At 43.5% G+C, this 19109-nt stretch overlaps 1 long non-coding RNA gene across 1 annotated transcript in view; it reads right to left on the minus strand.

Moving 5' to 3' along the window:
- Positions 1–735: 735 nt before the first annotated feature.
- The window catches only part of LOC309338590, a 37558-nt gene continuing 19184 nt past the window's right edge, over positions 736–19109 (minus strand). The window contains exons 2-3 of the long non-coding RNA XR_014154986.1: positions 1085–1185; positions 736–756 (exon numbers count right to left, since the gene is read on the minus strand). This is a non-coding gene — a long non-coding RNA (uncharacterized lncRNA). The remainder of the gene's footprint in view (positions 757–1084; positions 1186–19109) is intronic.

The raw sequence follows: 19109 nt of genomic DNA on the forward strand, positions 1-19109 counted from the left end.
TGGGCAAAGACAGGCTGGGGCCGGGGGGGGGGGAGGTGAGTTAGTTCACTGCTTAGTCTCAGAAATCAGCAGGTCTCAAAATACATTGCAAATAGTCTGTTTTGTAACATTTACAGCAGAGACACTTTGAACTGGTTCTTGAAGTTGTTGGTCCTGTTTTGTATTTATAGAAGACCCACCACACTGCTTCGAAAGTGGACAAGTCCACTCACGTGTACATGGATTGGGAATGCTCTCTGTCTGAGGCCAAAAACTGGAGAAAAGCTGAAGGACCCTGGATGTAGCCATTTAAAACCTCAACTTCTTTTCCCTACAGTGGTTTTCCAGGGGAGATCCACACTATGCATTTAAAGCACATCCAGCACACATTTAAAACACATGACTTCCTCCAGAGAATCCTGGGAATTGTAGTTTGTTACAGGTCCTAGGAATGTTACTCTGTGGAGGAAACTGCAGTTCCCACTATTCTTTGGGGGAAATTGAGTGGAATGTGCTTTAAATGTGTAGTGTGGATCTGCCCTAGGACAGCTTGGTTCTTTATCATATCAGCATCACTTTTCCTCTTACCTCAGGCATAGGAAAGCTCAGCCAAATGCAGCCCTCCAGGCTACTCTATCCAGCCTATGAGACTCTCCCTAGAACATGGGTAGGCAACCTAAGGCCTGGGGGCTGGATGCGGCCCGATCACCATCTAAATCCAGCCTGCGGACAGTCCGGGAATCATGAGTAGAATATGTCCTTTTATTTAAAATGCATCTCTGGGTTATTTGTGGGGCGTGCCTGGTGTTTTTACATGAGCAGAATGTGTGCTTTTACAGTCATACCTCAGGTTAAATATGCTTCAGGTTGAGCATTTTCAGGTTACACTCCGCGGCAACCCGGAAGTAACGGAACGCGTTACTTCTGGGTTTCACCGCTTGCGCATGCGTAGACGCTCAAAATGACATCACGTGCATGCGCAGATGTGGCGAATTGCGACCCGCAGACGCGGGTTGCATTCACTTCAGTGGTACCTCTGGATGCGAACGGGGTCCGTTCCAGAGCCCCATTCGCATCCAGAGGTACCACTGTATTTAAAATGCACCTCTGGCTTATATGTGGAGCATAGGAATTCATTCATTTTTTCCCCTTCAAAATATAGTCCGCCCCCCCACAAGGTCTGAGGGACATTGGACCAGCCCCCTGCTGAAAAAGTTTGCTGACCCCTGCCCTAGAATATGCCTCCTCCCTAGGCCATACCACTTCTCCTCAGGTTACATCCCTCACCGGCCTAGAGACTGTTGGGCAGTGAGGCAGGCAGTACACCAACACAATGCCTTTCCTGTCCAGAGCACCCCATTTTCAGAAACACACACTCCAAACCTGGCAGAGGCTGCACTGGGTTCCTGGTGATGATATTTTACATATGGTGCTTTACAGATGTGACCCAACTGGAACTTGAAAGAGTCAGGATAAAAATAACAGGGAGGAAGGGAAATCCATTGCATCCATTTCTTGTCACCAGCCAAACCAAGTAGAGAGCAGTACTCTCTAAGGGATAGTGCCTCCCTTTCACTTATACAGTGGTACCTCAGGTTACAAATGCTTCAGGTTACAGACTCCGTTAACCTGGAAGTAGTACCTCAGGTTAAGAACTTTACTTCAGGATGAGAACAGAAATCAAGTGGCAGCAGTGGGAGGCCCCATTAGTTAAAGTGATACCTCAGGTTAAGAACAGTTTCAGGTTAAGAACGGACCTCCGGAACGAATTACGTTCTTAACCAGAGGTACCACTGTACATTCATACAGGTATGTTAGAAGCAATATTGTATATGGTGTATCTGGTAAGTGGGTTTCATAGTGTTTCAAAAACCTGAAAAAGCTACAGGACCAAACCATCAGATCAAAGAAGCAAGGATACCCTACTCTATTGCAATGCCTTCTACTCTCTTAAAAGATATTGTTTGCCTCCATCCTTAGATGCATGGTGAAATTTCATGCTGGTGAAATAAAGTAATGCCAAGATCTGCCCTTTTAATATGAATCAGTAGTGTAGGCTATTCATCTTCAGCTGTGTACAGGTAAGAGGGATAAATGTATTTCTTTATTATAAATCAATATTTCACTTCAAAACAAACCTCAAAGTGGTTTACAACACTATAGTAACACAGCAGCAATAATATCTCAACAGAGCATCACATTTGCTGCATTGTACACTGTCTTCCATTTGGGCACTGCTGTCACATTAAAGAGCTTATATTTGTATAACTCCAGGTCTTGCTTCTGGTAAAATCCATTTCCCATCAACTTTACATGGAGCAGGGTGAAACCTGGAAATGACACCCACGCCACCTTTTGTTTAGACTGTCATCACTTTTTTACAAGCCTGCTTGCAACTTTTGCCTTAGGTCATAGCACAAGAGCTACCACAACCAACAGACTTTATAAATGACCTCTCCACATTCTCTAGCTAGGCTCAGATGAACTTGCATAGACGAAAATATGTATAAAGCGGCATAGTTCTTACTCATGTATTTTTGAAAATCAGGAACCGCAGAACTCACCATCAACAAAGTCACAGATTTGTAGCCCGTGTCTACTATTACAGTTACACCACTTTTTATTGCTCATGAGCAAGGATGGGCCAATGTATCAGTTTCCATTTCAGTTTCTCATTTTTTCCCAGTCCTAAGTGCCGTTCTTCACATTTCCACATCAGTTTGCTTTAAAAAAAAAGTCATCATGGAAAGTCATCAGCATTTTGACACAAATTTCTCCTTATACTGTATGCACATGTTAGCATGTAATTTCCCCAAATATACTCATTTTTGCAAAAGCAGTTGTCCCTGATATAATGCATTTCCATATGTCCTTTTTACTAGTATATGCATTTGTCTGCACATTTCACCCTAGTATATGCATATGTGTGTGTATTACTTGGCGCTGCAAGATTCAGAGAAGTCCAAAATCTGAAGGGTGGATATGTTGCATTCACTAAAAGTGATAATTAGGTAGGTTCATTTTTAAATGCAAAGTGAATTGAATCCCCCCCATCCCTACTCAAGAGGTTTTGAATAGCAAAACATTTGTGCCACCATTCAGACATTTCAAGGCATGTGCTCTCTTTAAAAAAACAAGCAAACAAAACCTTGAAAATTAAACTTTGCACCTTAGAAAATAATGCTATTTATTTATTTAAAATATTTCTACCCCATTCTTCCATCATAACAAGATGATCCCACACAGGTTTACCATTTACAATAAAATACATAAACAATAAAGCATAGGCAACAAAAAATATATCTAAAAATAGTATGTATCATTACATCTGGCTTTGTGGCTCAGACTAGCAAAGCTTAAAACTTCAAAGAGGTTTTCATTAAGAAGACCTGAATTCTAAGCCCAACTGCAATTTTAAGAATCATTTATGCAGTTAAAAAAGCAAACTAGTTTTTTGGATTATCTCCTAGGCCCTGCTTTGGTTGATCAAATCCGAATCTGAAGTTTTCAGTGGACTTGTCTGGACTCATCCCAGCAGGTTATGAAAGGAATATGTGGTTTTTCGTGATGTGCTGAAAGGAATAACAATTTGTAGAATTCTATGCATCCCAGATCCCATTCTGACGCAAGATAAACATTAAAAACATGAAGACTCCGAAACAGATATAATTAACTGTATCTAAAACAGTTTATGCCTTGTGATTTCAGTCACTGGTTTATTTCTGAAAATAATTCCTTCAGATATATCTATTTAAAAATCTGAATATAGAATAGAAAACCTCCCAAATTGGAAATATCATATAGGGTGTTTTGTAAGAAAATGATTAGGTTTATTGCTAAGGATTTAATCCCAGGGTTTACTAAGAATTAACTTCCATTCTGCTTTCAATACTGCATAGCCAATTTCTTCACATAAAAAAGGGAGGGGGGAACAGTCAGCTTGCTAAGATCAGAATAAAAAGAACAACAATTGAATGAAATTTGCATCTCTGAAAACCCAAATTATATTTGTGAGTAATCAGTGTATTAATTCAGGGACTTTTCTATGGTGCTAATCACTGTCATTATGTTTCTGAGCACTTCAGATGCATTAATGAATTTATTCTTGTAGCATGCTTGTACAAAAGAGCAGTGCTGTCCCAGTTTAATAGATGGTGTTTTGAAGCACAGGGAGAAGACGTAGTTGATGTAAAGTTGCCCAAAATTTCTGACCCGCTGTTTGAACAAAGAGCTCTTAAATTCTGCTCTAAATCAGCAGGAATGCGCTGGGCACTGGCGTGATCATTACATCAGCTATTGCAGTTCAGATGCATATTTGTCAAATGCAGAGCATGAAACAATGAGCAGCTTGTTTCAGTTTATGTTACCCATGCTATGGCTTCTGTTGTGTTCAGAACAAATTGGTTCGCATTGAGTGAGCAAGATTCAAAGTGATTTGGTCTGATTCTTATATCAGGGCAAAGGGGCATTTTAGATATTCAGAAAACAGAGGTGGTGCTTGCTTAACCGCCACCTGACACAAACTAGGAAATTGCCATCTTGCTGCCACCACAACTCTGCCACTGCCACCTCCCTTACCTGGGTTGTGGGGCGGCACTTGCAAAGCAGAAATCTTGCCAGTGGTAGAGGTGCCCACAGGTGTGGCACCTCATGAGCTTCCATTGCACAAGGCAGCTGCCTCAGCCTGCCTCATAGGTAGGCCAGCTCTGTCAGAAAATGAATAGAGTCAATAGACCATTAAAAAGGTAAAGGGATCCCTGACAGTTAAGTCCAGTCACCAACAACTCTGGGGTTGCAGCACACATCTCGCTTTACTGGCCGAGGGAGCTGGCGTTTATCCACAAACAGTTTTTCTGGGTCATGTGGCCAGCATGACTAAGCCGCTTCTGGTGAAACCAGAGCACCACACAGAAACGCCATTTACCTTCCCGCCGGAGTGGTACCTATTTATCTACTTGCACTTTGGCGTGCTTTCAAACTGCTAGGTTGGCAGGAGCTAGGACCGAGCAACAGGAGCTCACTCCGTTGCGGGGATTCAAAGCGCCAACCTTCCGATCGGCAAGCCCAAGGCTCAGTGGTTTAGACCACAGTGCCACCCGTGTCCCATAATAGACCATTAGTGAGACACTTATCACTTCAGAATGGAGGAGAGAGATGCTCATTCCCATGGATGCTTCCGCCCTGTAAACTAGCATGTCATAGGGAAAATAAGGCTAGAAATCTTCCATTCTTGGACAAAGTGACTGAGCAGGTGGTTGCTCAACAACTCCAGGCACGCCTGGAAGATGCGGACCATTTGGATCCCTTCCAGTTGGGATTCAGGCCTCATCGTGGGACTGAAACTTGCTTGTTTGCGCTGGTCAATGATCTCTGGCAGGCTAGGGAGAGAGGTGAAATGTGGTGGTGGGGTTTTGCTCAATCAGCCCAACAACATCAACTAGCTAAGTGTTTGGAATGTGCACAGGGCACACAATCCCTCCAAGTTTGGAAACACAGTTGAAGTGCCATAAAGCTTCAAATTAAGGCTGGAGAGAGTAGCCCCCTCCCTCACATAAATAAATGTGAGGATAAAATGCAGAGAAGGAGAACCACCTTGAGCTCCTTGAAGGAAAGGTGGGATATACTGTAAATGTAATTTTGAAAAAAACACCCAACAATTTGAGATTGTTAAGGTCTCTGCTGCTTAATCTGTAGCCAAGAACAAGCCTTTTGTTTCACCTTTCAGGGAGAATACAAAGAAAATATTCACTTCTTTTGTCTTTTTTGCACAACAGAACCATGTGAAAATACAGACATGATTAGATATGTAGGTAGACAGACAGACATATGGATCACCCACTTCTACATATCTATGGACTTGCATTCTAAGCTATTTGCCTTGCAGACATCTTAGCTAATTTAATATAACTTATTCCCATGGCCACACAATGGTGTGAAATAAATGGTACAACGAGAGTATGCGCTAACACAGACTCAGATTTTGCGTGCAAAGGAGTCTGAAGGCCAGCGATGGACATAGGAATTTCCCCTGCATCTGGACATGTTTCCAGTCCTCGGAAGCCTTACATGGTGGTTTTTGTGCTATACTGTGTGCTGCCATGTGAAAAGATGCATGGAATCAGGAAATGTCATGTCACTTTGTGCTGACTCTGAGCTCCCCTGAATTAATGCAGCTTTGCTGAGCATATCTGTCGTGCATGACCAGCACGAAATATGGGACTGGTCCTGCCTGTACACTTCTCATGACCTCCCACAATGTCACTCTTAGTTCCTGCTAAGAAAGGACATTCACAAAGGTTGACCATCCAGCACTCTTCTTGACATTATCACGTGTAGTTCATATACATGGTTAGAGAAGGATTTTGAGTTTTATCTGGGTATAAACTTCGAACATCAATAAAATGAATTTTATTTTTGTAGCAGGCTGTGTACACATTACTGGCTTAAAATGCAACTAGGTTGTTCTTTTTCTCAATTCAGTTGGAAGGTGGCTTGGGGGAAAGCACATCAAAACACAGCAGTTCATGAGGAACAGTAGGATAGATACGGATTGTGGTTAATGTCACGTGTACACCACTCCCCAAATCAGTGGTGGGAGTGCCCTAGATGCAGAGTAAACGAGTGTCCGTACACAGCCCTGGGTTCACTTTGTGCCACATTTCCCCACAATTCTGCATCATCAAAAGATGACAATGAGAATCCAGAAATAGGATAATTGGCATTGCAACTGGATTGTGCCACCCAGCAATCTCAAATACGTGAAGAGTTATTTCCATTACCCGGCAAATATGGAATCATCCTTCAGACATCTTGTAAGCATATAGCTTTTTGATCAGGCTTTCCCTGACACATGAGATTGGACCCTGTTATTACGGAAGTCCTGCTTTCAGAATATTGTACTGGTTTACTGGTTTTTGTTACACTGTTTTATTGTTTTCATGTTATATTTTTGCATACAGCATAAAGTTCAGTCATTAAGTGACTCAAAACTACTTTTATCCACTCACTCTGAACTACAAAATCATAACATATATGGTACCGCATAAGCTCAGCATCTTATAAAGGGAATAAACAGCACTGGTAGCAGACAATAATATTAATCTTATTCTCTTGGTAGCCACAGATGGCAAAAGCATGCCAGAAAACTGTTTAGATGGGCCTCTTAAGATGCACTCTTCTTTGAAGAAGTGGAATTAATTTTATCCCCTTGCAAAAGCACATGATGTGTCTCCCCTCACCCCCCCCCCCCCGGTAACACCATGAGACCTCCCCTGATATATGCCTGTCTTTGGGAGATTCATTTCTGACTCATTCACTGTAACTTTATGCTCTGCATGCATGGGGTTCTCTTATCTGATGGCTGGAATGAGCTGGAATGTTATTACAGAAGTTTCACTGACTCAGTCGGGGAGTGGCTTCACTAATATTTCTCAATATTGGCCAAAGAGTGAAAAGGTGAGGATAAATCCCATTCCACAGGAAAGGAGTTGACATTATCTGTTGCTTTTACAGTGTACCTTTCTTGGCAGAAGATTGCTTTACAGATTACATGTATAGAGAGCTATCCATTTTCAGCACAGGGTCTACTTGACACCCGTCTGTGAGACATCAACAACAGGATTTGTCAGAAAAAGTCACAAGTAACTTCTGAGAATGTGTGTAAAATATGCTTTTTAAAAACTTCTTTCTTCTAGTTTTTTAGTTCAAGGTGACCACAGACTACAGACCACAGTATTTGCTTTTTTATTTTAGTTCACACAATACAGACATTGTAAAGAGGAGAAAGGGCCAGAGGTTTTGCATATAGATACAGGCAACGACTGTTTTGCACAGAGGATTGTTCTCCTGTCCCCCATGCACACCAGTGGAGTGCGCGTAAACCCCTTCTGCCCTTCACACACTGCCCCACCCCACTTTCCAGCCACTTCCAGCTTGAAGTAATGCACACATGCATTAATTAAGGCCTGCGTCAATTGGATGTTGGCTGTATATTTTTCGCTCTATAAGATGCACTTTTCCCCTCCTAAAAAGTAAGGAGAAATGTGTGTGCATCTTATGGAGAGAATGCAGGCTGCACAGCTATCACTGAAGCCAGAAGAGCAAGAGGGAGCATTCCTGCCTCTTCGCTCAAGAGGCTTTGCGTTGCTTTCTTGTTTCTTGTTTTCCTCCTCTATAAATGAGGTGCATCTTATGGTTGGGTGTGTATTATAGAGTGAAAAATACGGTAGATATAGACAGACACACACACACACACACACACACGACCCAAGCTACTGGGTTATAGGGTCATTTTCAGAAATGCATCCTCCCACCTCCATATATAAATACAGTCATACCTTGGAAGTCGAACAGCTTAGTTCCTGAACGTTTTGGCTCCCAAATGTCACAAACCCAGAAGTGATTGTTCCGCTTTGCGAACTATTTTTGGAAGCCAAACATGCGACGGGGCTTTGGTTTTTGAACATTTTAGAAGTCAAACGGACTTCTGGAATGGCTTCTGTTCGACTTCCAAGTTATGACTGTATATGGAGGTGGGAGGATGCATTTCTGAAAATGACCCTATGGCCCAGTAGCTTGGACACCCTCGGCTACTGAATATATAGTAAACCAATCAATTCCCACATTCCCTTCTTCTTTAGACCTTCCCACTCAATGCATGAAGGTGAGGTTGGAGACGGTGCCCCCAGTGTGCAAGAATATTGGGTGTGGGGTTGGCACACGTCCCCCTGGCCGCTACACATTCAGCCCTCGTGCTTTGGCTGAACAGCTGAATAGGGCTTTTGTGGCTGTGTCACATAGGTGTGGTATAGAAGGATCTCTTCTCCCCACACCCTATTATGTTTCCGCTTTCTACTTTCACGTCTGGAAGTTGGTCTTACACAGCATGACCTTTCCCCCACATTTAGCTGCTGGTAGTGGTATGATGGTTTTATAACTCACACTTGATCCACTGTTTTGTGAGTAGCAGCAGGAAAATGATAGTTTAAGCCCTTGCTAACTTGGGGTGAAACACTGCTGGGCTGCACTGTTTCAAAAACCCGGACTGTTTTTTTTTTTTCTGCCGTTTCTCTCCCGGTGCATCCCCTTTTTTAAAGCACAGAGGTCATCTTTCTTTCCTTGACACCTGCCAATTGCAACAGTGCTGCAGCTTAGATAACAACAGAAGAACAAGGAGCCTGGCTAATCTTTCCACTATTGGTGTCAACAGAAGGGCACTTCCAAATGTGGTTAATTTCCCACACAGATGGTACTTCTGTGGGGGGTGGGGTGGAAACATGCCAGCCACATGTAAATCACCACATGCGACAAATGCACACATCTCTTTTTGGCTCCTTAGTCTGAAAGTATGCAATTGCCGTGCATGATTTCCGACTGACATGCTTTCCTACATTATTATGCGTCGTGTTTCTCTCCCGCCTTTCTTTCAAGGAGCTTCTGGCATATAATGGTCACCCAACACCATCATTTTATTCTCAGAACACCTCAGTGAGGTAGGTTAGGCTGAGAGATGGTCCAAGGTCAACCCAGTGAGGGGAATCTAAACCTGGGTCTCTGTGCTCTCATCTGGCACATTCCCTATGCTCCGCTGGTTCTCCGGCATGCCATTTGTATGTTCTACTTGTCATGAAATGGAGCATGTTTGAAATAAACTTGAGAGGTAGCATTTTTAGCTGAAGAGAAAGCAGTTGTGTAATACTTGTGGAAAGTCTCAGCCAACTGTCACCTACACAGCAGGCATAGGGGAGGCCTGCTGTCTGCCACAGTTTTTAGGGATGTATGGAGCTATGCACGATACACAGACGTGCGCATGAGAAGGTCTTGGCCACCTCAGGCTGTTGATTTTGGATATCGTAAAGTGTCTGGAATCCAAGCCTTATGAGGAGCAGTTGAGGAAGTTGGGTATGTTTATCTTGGTAAAGACGGGACTGAGAGGAGATATGACAGCCATCTTCAAATATCTCAAGGGCTGTCACATGGAAGATGGAGCAAGCTTGTTTTCTGCTGCTCTGGAGGTTAGGACCCAAACCAATGAATTCAAGTTACAAGAAAGAAGATTTTGACTAAGCATCAGGAAGGACCTTCTGATCTCTCCCAGGAGGTGGTGGGCTCTCCATACTTGGAGGTTTTTAAGCAGAAGTTGTATGGCCATCTGTCATGAATGCTTTAGTTGAGATTTCTGCATCACAGTGGGATGGATTCCATGGGCCCCAGGATCCCTTCCAACTCTGCAATTCTTTGATTCTATAATTTATGATAGCTGTATTTTTACTGCCAGTGAGGGGGCAGACACTTTTGGGATTTACTACCCTGGTGCAAAATACTTTGACCAACCTGGATACGATGCACTTTGACTTGCTATTCCACCTCAAGCAATAAAATCTCTTGTACCAACCTGGAAATGTCTGTGTTGTGTCATCAGAGCTTTCCACCAACATTATTGTCTTGCCAATTGTCTAACTGTATATTACCTTTCCAGTCCATTGTTTCTGAGCAGGGCATGCATGTTGCTACATAAATTTTAATTAAAAGGAAACTAAGGGACATTAACAATCGAAACTTGTCATTGACTTTTGCTTTATTTTGGTTCATTAACTTGTCATCAACACAACTATTCAGTTGGGCTAAGAGCTGGGGGGAACCACTGTTTCACAAATGGAAGATCATTCCAGATTGAACCACCCAAAGGAAGTCAATAGCCTTTGCAGCAAAGGTCATATTTTAGCATTTGTTTGCTAGTAAGCATGTCAGAGTTCAGAAATATTTAGACCTGTGCTCTCTAGATGTAGTGGCACAAGTCGTTTCTATTAGGCAGGAAAGGAACTTATGGACCTGGGATAGCTCAGTTAGTAGAGCATGAGACTCTTAATCTCAGGGTCGTGGGTTGGAGCTCCATGTTGGGAACAAAGATTTCTGCATTGCCAGGAGTTGGGCTAGATGATTGCCATGGTCCCTTAGAACTCAACAATTCTGTTCTGTTCTGATCAAGATAGAGAAAGCAGCAATGAGGGAAGGGCTGTGGCTCAGTGGCAGATCTCCAGTAGAAGACCCCAGTTGGATCACTGGCATCTCCAGGTGGGGCTGGAGAGCCACTGCCAGTCAATGAAGACTGACTCCATTGGATTAATGGTCTAACTCTGTACAAGGCAGCTTCCTACATTCCTGTCTCTGGTAGAGTATTTGTATTGATTTCTTCTTATCAGATAGCATTGCCTTGCACATGCAAATATCCACAATGCAAATATCTCTGCTTTGCTCTGAGTGCAGGTGGAGGTTAGGGTTACATTTATTTCTGGACTCCGGCTTAAGAACTCTTACTAAGTTTTGTGAAGTCACAAGTTTGCAGGCACCTACTACCCTGCCCAGTCAAAACCGGAATTTATAGAACTAAACAATTCAAGTGCAAGCTTTTGGCTAGCTTCCAGCACCACCAAGATAGATAGATCGTAAGCCTAATATCTTTCCCTGCCAAATACAGGAGCGAGATAAGCTGCAAGCTAAATTGAAAACTCCACTTAGGCAGCTTGAAGGCTCAATATAAATGCTTTTGACATTCCTACACATATGTTGAATTACTTCCAGTTAGTCCTTGACTTTCAGAACTGGCACATGAACAACCAGAGCTCATGCATCATTTGGACTCCAAAGAAACATTTCAGACAGCTAAACAATGCATGTGCATTATGAGACCCTGGATATTGTCAGTCAGGAGGGCTAGTAGAATCATAGAAGTCATTATAAGTAAGCTGTACTGCCCTGGCAACTTTCTGCATTTCATTAGATCTTTTGGAATTGATTGACTATGACAGCAATCCTTCACACAGCTAAGACGGCTTAAATCCTATTGGATTCTTGCCTAAATGTGTGCAAAAATGCAACCCATAAGGTTGCAAATGAGCTGAATGAAACCTTGCCCATTCCTGCACAGTAGGACTTTTTGCAAGAAGTAGAGCATGGATATCCATTAATTTATTTAATATGCAAATACATTTCCCAAAGGCCCAGTGTGAGTTGCAACATTTTCCCTTCTAAGAATCTTGCAAATGTGTGTGTGTGTGTGTGTGTGTGTGTGTATTCCCTTTCATAGCTACGAAATGAAAACTGAGGAAAAAGTAACACTGCAATCCTGCCATGCTTACTTGGAAGTAAATTCCACTGAAATCAGCAGAACTGTTAAAGCTAAATGTGTGGGTGTGAGGTTTTAGGGCTAATTTAGTCCAATGGACTGCAAGAAGATCAAACCTATCCATTCTTAAGGAAATCAGCCCTGAGTGCTCACTGCAAGGACAGATCCTGAAGCTGAGGCTCCAATACTTTGGCCACCTCATGAGAAGAGAAGACTCCCTGGAAAAGACCCTGATGTTGGGAAAGATGGAGGGCACAAGGAGAAGGGGACAACAGAGGACGAGATGGTTGGACAGTGTTCCCGAAGCTACCAGCATGAGTTAGACCAAACTGCGGGAGGCAGTGGAAGACAGGAGTGCCTGGTGTGCTCTGGTCCATAGGATCACGAAGAGTCAGACATGACTAAACGACTAAACAACAACAATGTGATCAATCTGGAGCACTGTGGATGTGGGTTACATCATATACATCAAGGCTGAGTCTGATATGCTCTGACATGCCATACCTTTAAAGCGTATGGTGTCACTTTAAACAGTGATGGATTCCCACAAATAATTCTGGGAACTGTAGTTTGTTCAGGATACTGAGAGTTTATAGAGGCCCCTATTCCCCTTACAGAGTTACAGTTCTCAGATTTCCCTGTGAAGAGGGATTGATTGTTAAACCACTCTGGGAATTATAGCTGTGTCGTGGAAACTCTCAGCATTCTTAACACATTCCCAGGATTCTTTAGGCGAAGTCATGGCTGTTTAAAGAGGCATCATAGTGCTTTGAATGTACAGTGTGAATGCAGTCATATAGTCTTGCAATTTTGCCAGCAAGCATCCGAACAAAACTCAGATCCTATCTATGGCTTCCCCAGAGAGAAGCCAACCATAGCTTGAATTAAGAGTTGGGTATTTGCAAAAGAAGTCACTTGACCAGTTAAGCATATGCCAGACTGAACCAAACAATTATGTTGAAGCCAAATTCACATTCAGCCATTTGCATCATGAGGGTGGCCTTAAAATAGCAAATGAATGGTTGAGCACAAACCTTGTTAGGTGGTGGGATGGAGGTGGTCATCCTTGTAGTTAGCTGCTGATGGAGAAACAGATGCCTCCTTCTTTCTCCTACGAACAGGATATTTTCTGTGGTGGTCAGTGGAATCATGGGAGATGCACTTCGCTGACCCATTTAGGATAGGCCAGGAAAACATTTCCATTTCATCTAGGCAGTGAGGTGAACTGGAAAAAAAGTGCATAGAACATTAATGTTGTGGCAGCTCTTCAGGGACTAGGTAAACTCTACAATTTTTATTTTTATTTTTTGTGTAGGCAAGAAATCCCCAAGTCCTTGGGTTGAAGGTTTTCTGCAAGATTTTCTGCAGGGATTTCCCCCCCTGCTAGGACACATTTAAAGGAACAACTGTTACACTGAAATTTGGGGTAGAATCTATGGCTCACATTGAGTGTGTGGAATGAGAATGATCAGAAAGTTGCATGAGACCTTAGGCAGTACATGCATCTGTGTGTACTGTTCACTTGCACAGTCTATCCTCTTTTTGGTGACAGGAAGATCCTGTGGAGAGGTATATGTGTCTATATGCTGTGCCACACATGAACATGGGCTGTACAGAGCTGGACATACAATGCTATGGGTTACCACCCTTGCTTAGGCACAGAACCATCTAACAGATTCCTGAACCTGATTCCATGTCTTGAGAGTTCCTCCCTTAGGAAAAAGAGGTGCTTAAGGAATCAGCTTGGTACAAAGGGAGCCACCTCTCTCTGCAGCCCTTGGCTCCAGCTCTGCTGGAGGGCAGACCAAGGGAGGGGTCCACACTTTCCCCCTGAAAAACACACCCTTCACCAATGAATCAGAACAAACCACAATCCATGGAAAACTCAACTGCCACTTGTCCCAATTAAGTGGTAAACCATGGGTTTTTCTAGAGGGAAGAGGCGGGGCAAATGGAGGTGTGTGGCCACAACTGTTCTAGACATTGGAGCATCACAGCGAGATTTCCAAGGCTATACCTTTCAAGCATATTTGAAGCACATTCCTCCCCTCAAAGAGTTTTGGGCACTGTAGTTTATTCTTGCAGAGATACAATTCCCAGGTGTTGCCTGGGAATAGGAATTAGTTCTTAAGCCACTCTGGGAATTGCAGCTCTGAGAGGGAAATAAGGGTTTCCGGAGCGATTTTTTAGCGCCCTTATCAAACTACACTAGATTTGAGCTACTATTTGATGGTGGCTCCCTCCGACTGTAAAAAACATGAGGTTTTATGTTTTGTTTCTGTGTAAAAGACAGTTTCATCAAGTGTGGCCTGAATGGCTCTTCCTTTTTTACCATCTGGGATACCCTCCGCAGCTGTTTCTTATAGAACCCTATGATAGCAGAGTGGCACATTGCTCCCCCCCCCCCCAAGAATCCTGGAAAATGTAGTTTACTCCTAGAATTTCAAACTACAGTTCCCAGGATTCCAGGAATCCTTAATGCAGCTTGCTTGCCTGGACAGAGATGTGTACATGCATGTGGCTTCCGTGTGGCTGGCATGTAGCCTACAGTACGAGCCGCAAATGTTAGTCCATTATTCCAAAATACCAGCCGAATGGTCTGCTGTCATGCCAAAATATCTGAAAACCCCCAGCAACTGTTCCACTATAAATGGTAAGTGCATAAAGACCCCAGGTAAAGAGCTTGTTAAAAGCCATTTAAATGTCTGTTTTGTTTGGAGACTGGATGAATGTTGTTTGTTCCAGGCATTAAAAAGCACTTCATGGTCTATACAACAGGGACCAATGAAGCAGGGGAAAGGCTATAAACCTTCAGTGTGACATGGAAAAGGTTCACTGAAATTGACAACTCAAAGGAATACACAACATCAGTATCTGCTACTGTTTGCCATAGAGATCAAAGGGAGGCTTGAACTCTTGACCTGGCGGAATGTGGGCCGGGAATTCCCTAACTCCATAATGTTCAGCCGAGATTGAAAATCCATGACAGCGCTGTGTGCTGTTTCTCTCAAACCATCATTGCTGGCTCGGCTTTTTCAGCTATAACAACAGCAGCATTAAGTCATTAGTCTGGTCCAGGGTGAAACTGGAGATAGTACCTTGCTGTTTGCCCCCCCCCCCCCCAAAAAAAAGATGTGACAATATTTACGCAGTCAGCAATGACATGGATCACTTTTAGAACCAAATAGCAGCCACAGGGTGTGGGTGAGAGAGCGAGAGAGAGAGTCAGATCAGAACTATGGTCCAGTTTAATTCTTTGCCACTGCTGAGGTCCAAAACCAGATTCCCCACTTTCCCCATGGCTTGGGATTTTTCTCCAGATGCAAAGAGCAGCTGGGAGGGCAAGAAAAGGGGATTTGAATTAGGTTTGGGGTGCAGGCTTAAAGCACCCCACCCCTACTAGGGTCCTAATCCTGATCAGCTGCCTCCCATGAATTTATTTACTTTAAGGGGGGGGGGAATCCATGCCATCACTAGATATGTGAATCGCATTGGCCCTCAGTCCTCTTTTTGTGTGTGTAATTATAGGTGCAATGCCCTTCAAAATCCTTGTCTCAAAAAGCAGTTTTGCAGTCCCTAGCTGGCAGAAAACAGTTGGAACTTGATTGTCAGAGATGGCCAAATGATTAATAGACTCCACAGTCACCAGTTGTTGAACAAGCTGGATTTTCATAGTTTGCCAGCAGCGGCTGATATCCAAAGATCCCGCTGGGTCAACAGAAGGCATCTCTGCTTGTACAGTGGTGTCACTGGTTTCCTCCCTCCCTCCTGCACTGACCCTCTTGCTGCCTGGAAAGCAATTCTGGGCATCCCTATAGGATTTTCAAGGCTCACAGGGGACACGCAGAAGGGGACAACATTGTGCTGTTGTTTTACAAACAACAAAGGGAGTTCAGTGGAATATTGAGATTAAGTCAATGTGTGGAAACAGGATCCACAATAGATGGGACTCTTTTAGGCAACTGTCATGGACTGGCTGGATGAAGAGATGCTGTGGGAGACACCAGCTGGAGAACCCCCAAGGAAACCCCCAAGGGAAGAAGATGCAGAACCAGGGGACTGGTGGTGGGATGACAATGAGTGGTCAGAGGGAGAAGAGGAAGCAGACTGGGAGAAGAAGGTGTCGGAAGCTGAAGAGACAACAGGGTTTAGTGAGCAGGAAGAAGCCGGGGCAGAAAGCAGTCCTGATGTAGAGGCTGGAGGTGGGGGGGGCAGGAGACAGGGATGAGGCAGGCTGCTGAAGAATCCAGGGAGCCTTTTCTCCTGCTGTCACCAGCTCTCCCAGCCTAGTCTCTTAGAATATGCAGAGAAATGAAAAGAGCAGAAGAGAGATTGGTTGCACGCAGATGCAGTCCCTGATTGATTGGGGGGAAACCCTGGAGAGGAGAGGAAATATCCTTTGCCAAAGCAACAGTACTGGCAATAGCTTGTTTTTGCACCCCTCAAACAAATGGTCAAAAGGGGATTAGTCTGGGGGAGGGTGCAAACATATTCACAAATGATTGCTCCCTTGTTTAGCTCACCTGCTCTCTGTTAAAGAAACCTTGGGCCACTCATAATCAAATAATAGGTTTGAAACTCAAGTATATTTCTGCATTAGCTGTTACTTTAGACCTGCAGTTTTTTGCAACATACTTCAAAACTGCATTTTGTATCTTCCCCAAAAGTAAAATTAGACATATTAATAGTACAGTGGTACCTTGGGATAAGTACTTAATTCGTTCCGGATGTCCGTACTTAACCTGAAACTGTTCTTAACGTGAAGCACCACTTTAGCTAACGGGGCCTTCTGCTGCTGCCGCGCCGCTGGAGCAGCGTTCTTAACCTGAAGCACTATTTCTGGGTTAGCGGATACTGTAACCTGAAGCGTATGTAACCTAAAGTGTATGTATTTGTAAGGTATAGCACACCCTTCAGTTAATAGCTAGTTCAAAAAGTAGCTTTTCGTGGTTGTAAGCTTATCACAAAATCATATTTTATTGTTTTGACATACCAATGAGCAGCCTCTCTGAAATGTGAGGGAGACGACAACAAAAGAGAAACTTTGGAAAGGTGCAAATGGAGAAAAGGTTTTGCTCTAAGTGTAAGGAGCTCTTTTACATTGAAATATGGGTCAAATCTCTACATTAGCCATGGTAGTCTTGTGGGCTGCAGAGGTTTGGTTTCCTGCCGGATTTTGATTTGTGAATGTTGATGTTACATTTTAGAAGCATTTCGAAGCAACTTCAACTGCACAGCTGCTACCTGGAGTCCCACATGAAATGATAAAATGAAACTAGAAAAGAGATGACAGGAAGATGGTACAAGGTCAACATATCTTGTTCCCATAGAGGCTTTTTGCTTGCTTTCTCTGCTATGGAGCAGATGTTCCTTTCTCTTTTTAAAAACTTTATTTCCTCTTTTATTGCTGCATTGAAGCAACTGTACTATTAATAGCAATCGGTGTTCTTTGGAAAAAGGGATTGAGCAGGCACTCTGCTGCCTCCAATAATCCAGAGGCCCATTGCTGATCCAGTCTTTGCTTGTAACACAAACAGTGTGAGGGCAACTGGGCTTTGTGAAGTCTCTTGCTCACCCCTTCCCCTGCAGCTGAACTCCAAGACCAGGAATGAGGCCAACTTAAGGGCAAAACAGACTGGTTCAGGGGAGACATTTATGCAGAAGAATTGGTGGGTGAGCAAGGGTTAAGCACTTCCTGCCCCATCTGTGTTCTTTTACAGATTTGGGAACATACTCTTCTGCAACTATCATGCACTTCTGATCTGGGACTGTAGAGAGAGAGAAAATGCAGCTTTGCAAGGATGCTGAATTTGCAATGTGTGTCTCTCTTGTATCTTTAATGAACTCAAGGTAAACAAAGCAATCCTTCAAAGCAGAAATGGCGTGTTTACATATTCTGGCAACTCTTGCTTTTGCTTATTACATTTCCTGACACATATAACTTATCCTCGTGGTGTGTGTGTGTGTAATTCTCTAAAGAAGAAGTCTTTATAGCACACATGACTGTGAGCGGTTTTTGATTTTGCGTTGTTTCTGCAGAGGAGAAGAACTAACTGCGTCAGTCTTGCTCATTTACTAGACAACTCTGTTTTTATTTCCTGCTGCTTGTTAAAACACGGCAAGAAGGGTTGATTAGTTCAAATATGCATTTCAAAAGATCTAGCTTCATAACAAACTTGCTGATTTCACCCCTTCTCCTTGCCAATGCCAAAGATGTGGCAGAAGGAATAGTATCTGCATTTAGAGACTTGTAATTATTATGCAGATAGACAGCCATATGGAGTGCACACACAAAAACAGAAATAAAACAGGTCTGTGGTAGCCTAAGTGGTGTTGGACTACAAGTCCCTCTCAGCCCCAGCCAACCTTGCACATGGTCAAGGATGGTGGGAGTTGTAGTCTTATCAACATCTAGAGGGCTCCACATTGGGTATTCCTGAAAGGAGGATACAGTCGGTGCTTTTGTGTATGAAGCTACTCACCATTACGGAGTGGTCACCTCATTTCTTTTTTCCTGCCTGTGAGAGCCATTTTGTGGTGGCACCCACAGCACAGTTATCAAGATATGACATATAACACTGGTCCTGAAAGATCTACATTGGTTCCCAGTATGTTTCCGAGCACAATTAAAAGTGCTGACCTTTAAAGCCCTAACCGGCCTTGGCCCAGTATACCTGAAGGAGCATCTCCACCTCCATCATTCAGCCTAGACACCTGAGGTCCAGCTCCAAGGGCCTTCTGGTGGTTCCCTCACTGCAGGAAGTGAGGTTACAGGGAACCAGGCAGAGGGCCTTCTCGGTAGTGGCGCCCACCCTGTGGAATGCCCTCTCATCAGATGTCAAGGAAATAAACAACTACCTAGCTTTTAGAAGACATCTGAAGGCAGCCCTGTTTAGGGAAGTTTTTATTGTTTGATATTTTATTGTGTTTTTAATATTTTGTTGGAAGCAGCCCAGAGTAGCTGGAGAAACCTAGCCAGATGGGCAGGGTATGTATGTATGTATGT

This window comes from Podarcis erhardii (genome assembly GCF_964252035.2).
Source record: "Podarcis erhardii genome assembly, chromosome: 3".
Taxonomy (NCBI): Eukaryota; Metazoa; Chordata; class Lepidosauria; order Squamata; family Lacertidae; genus Podarcis; species Podarcis erhardii.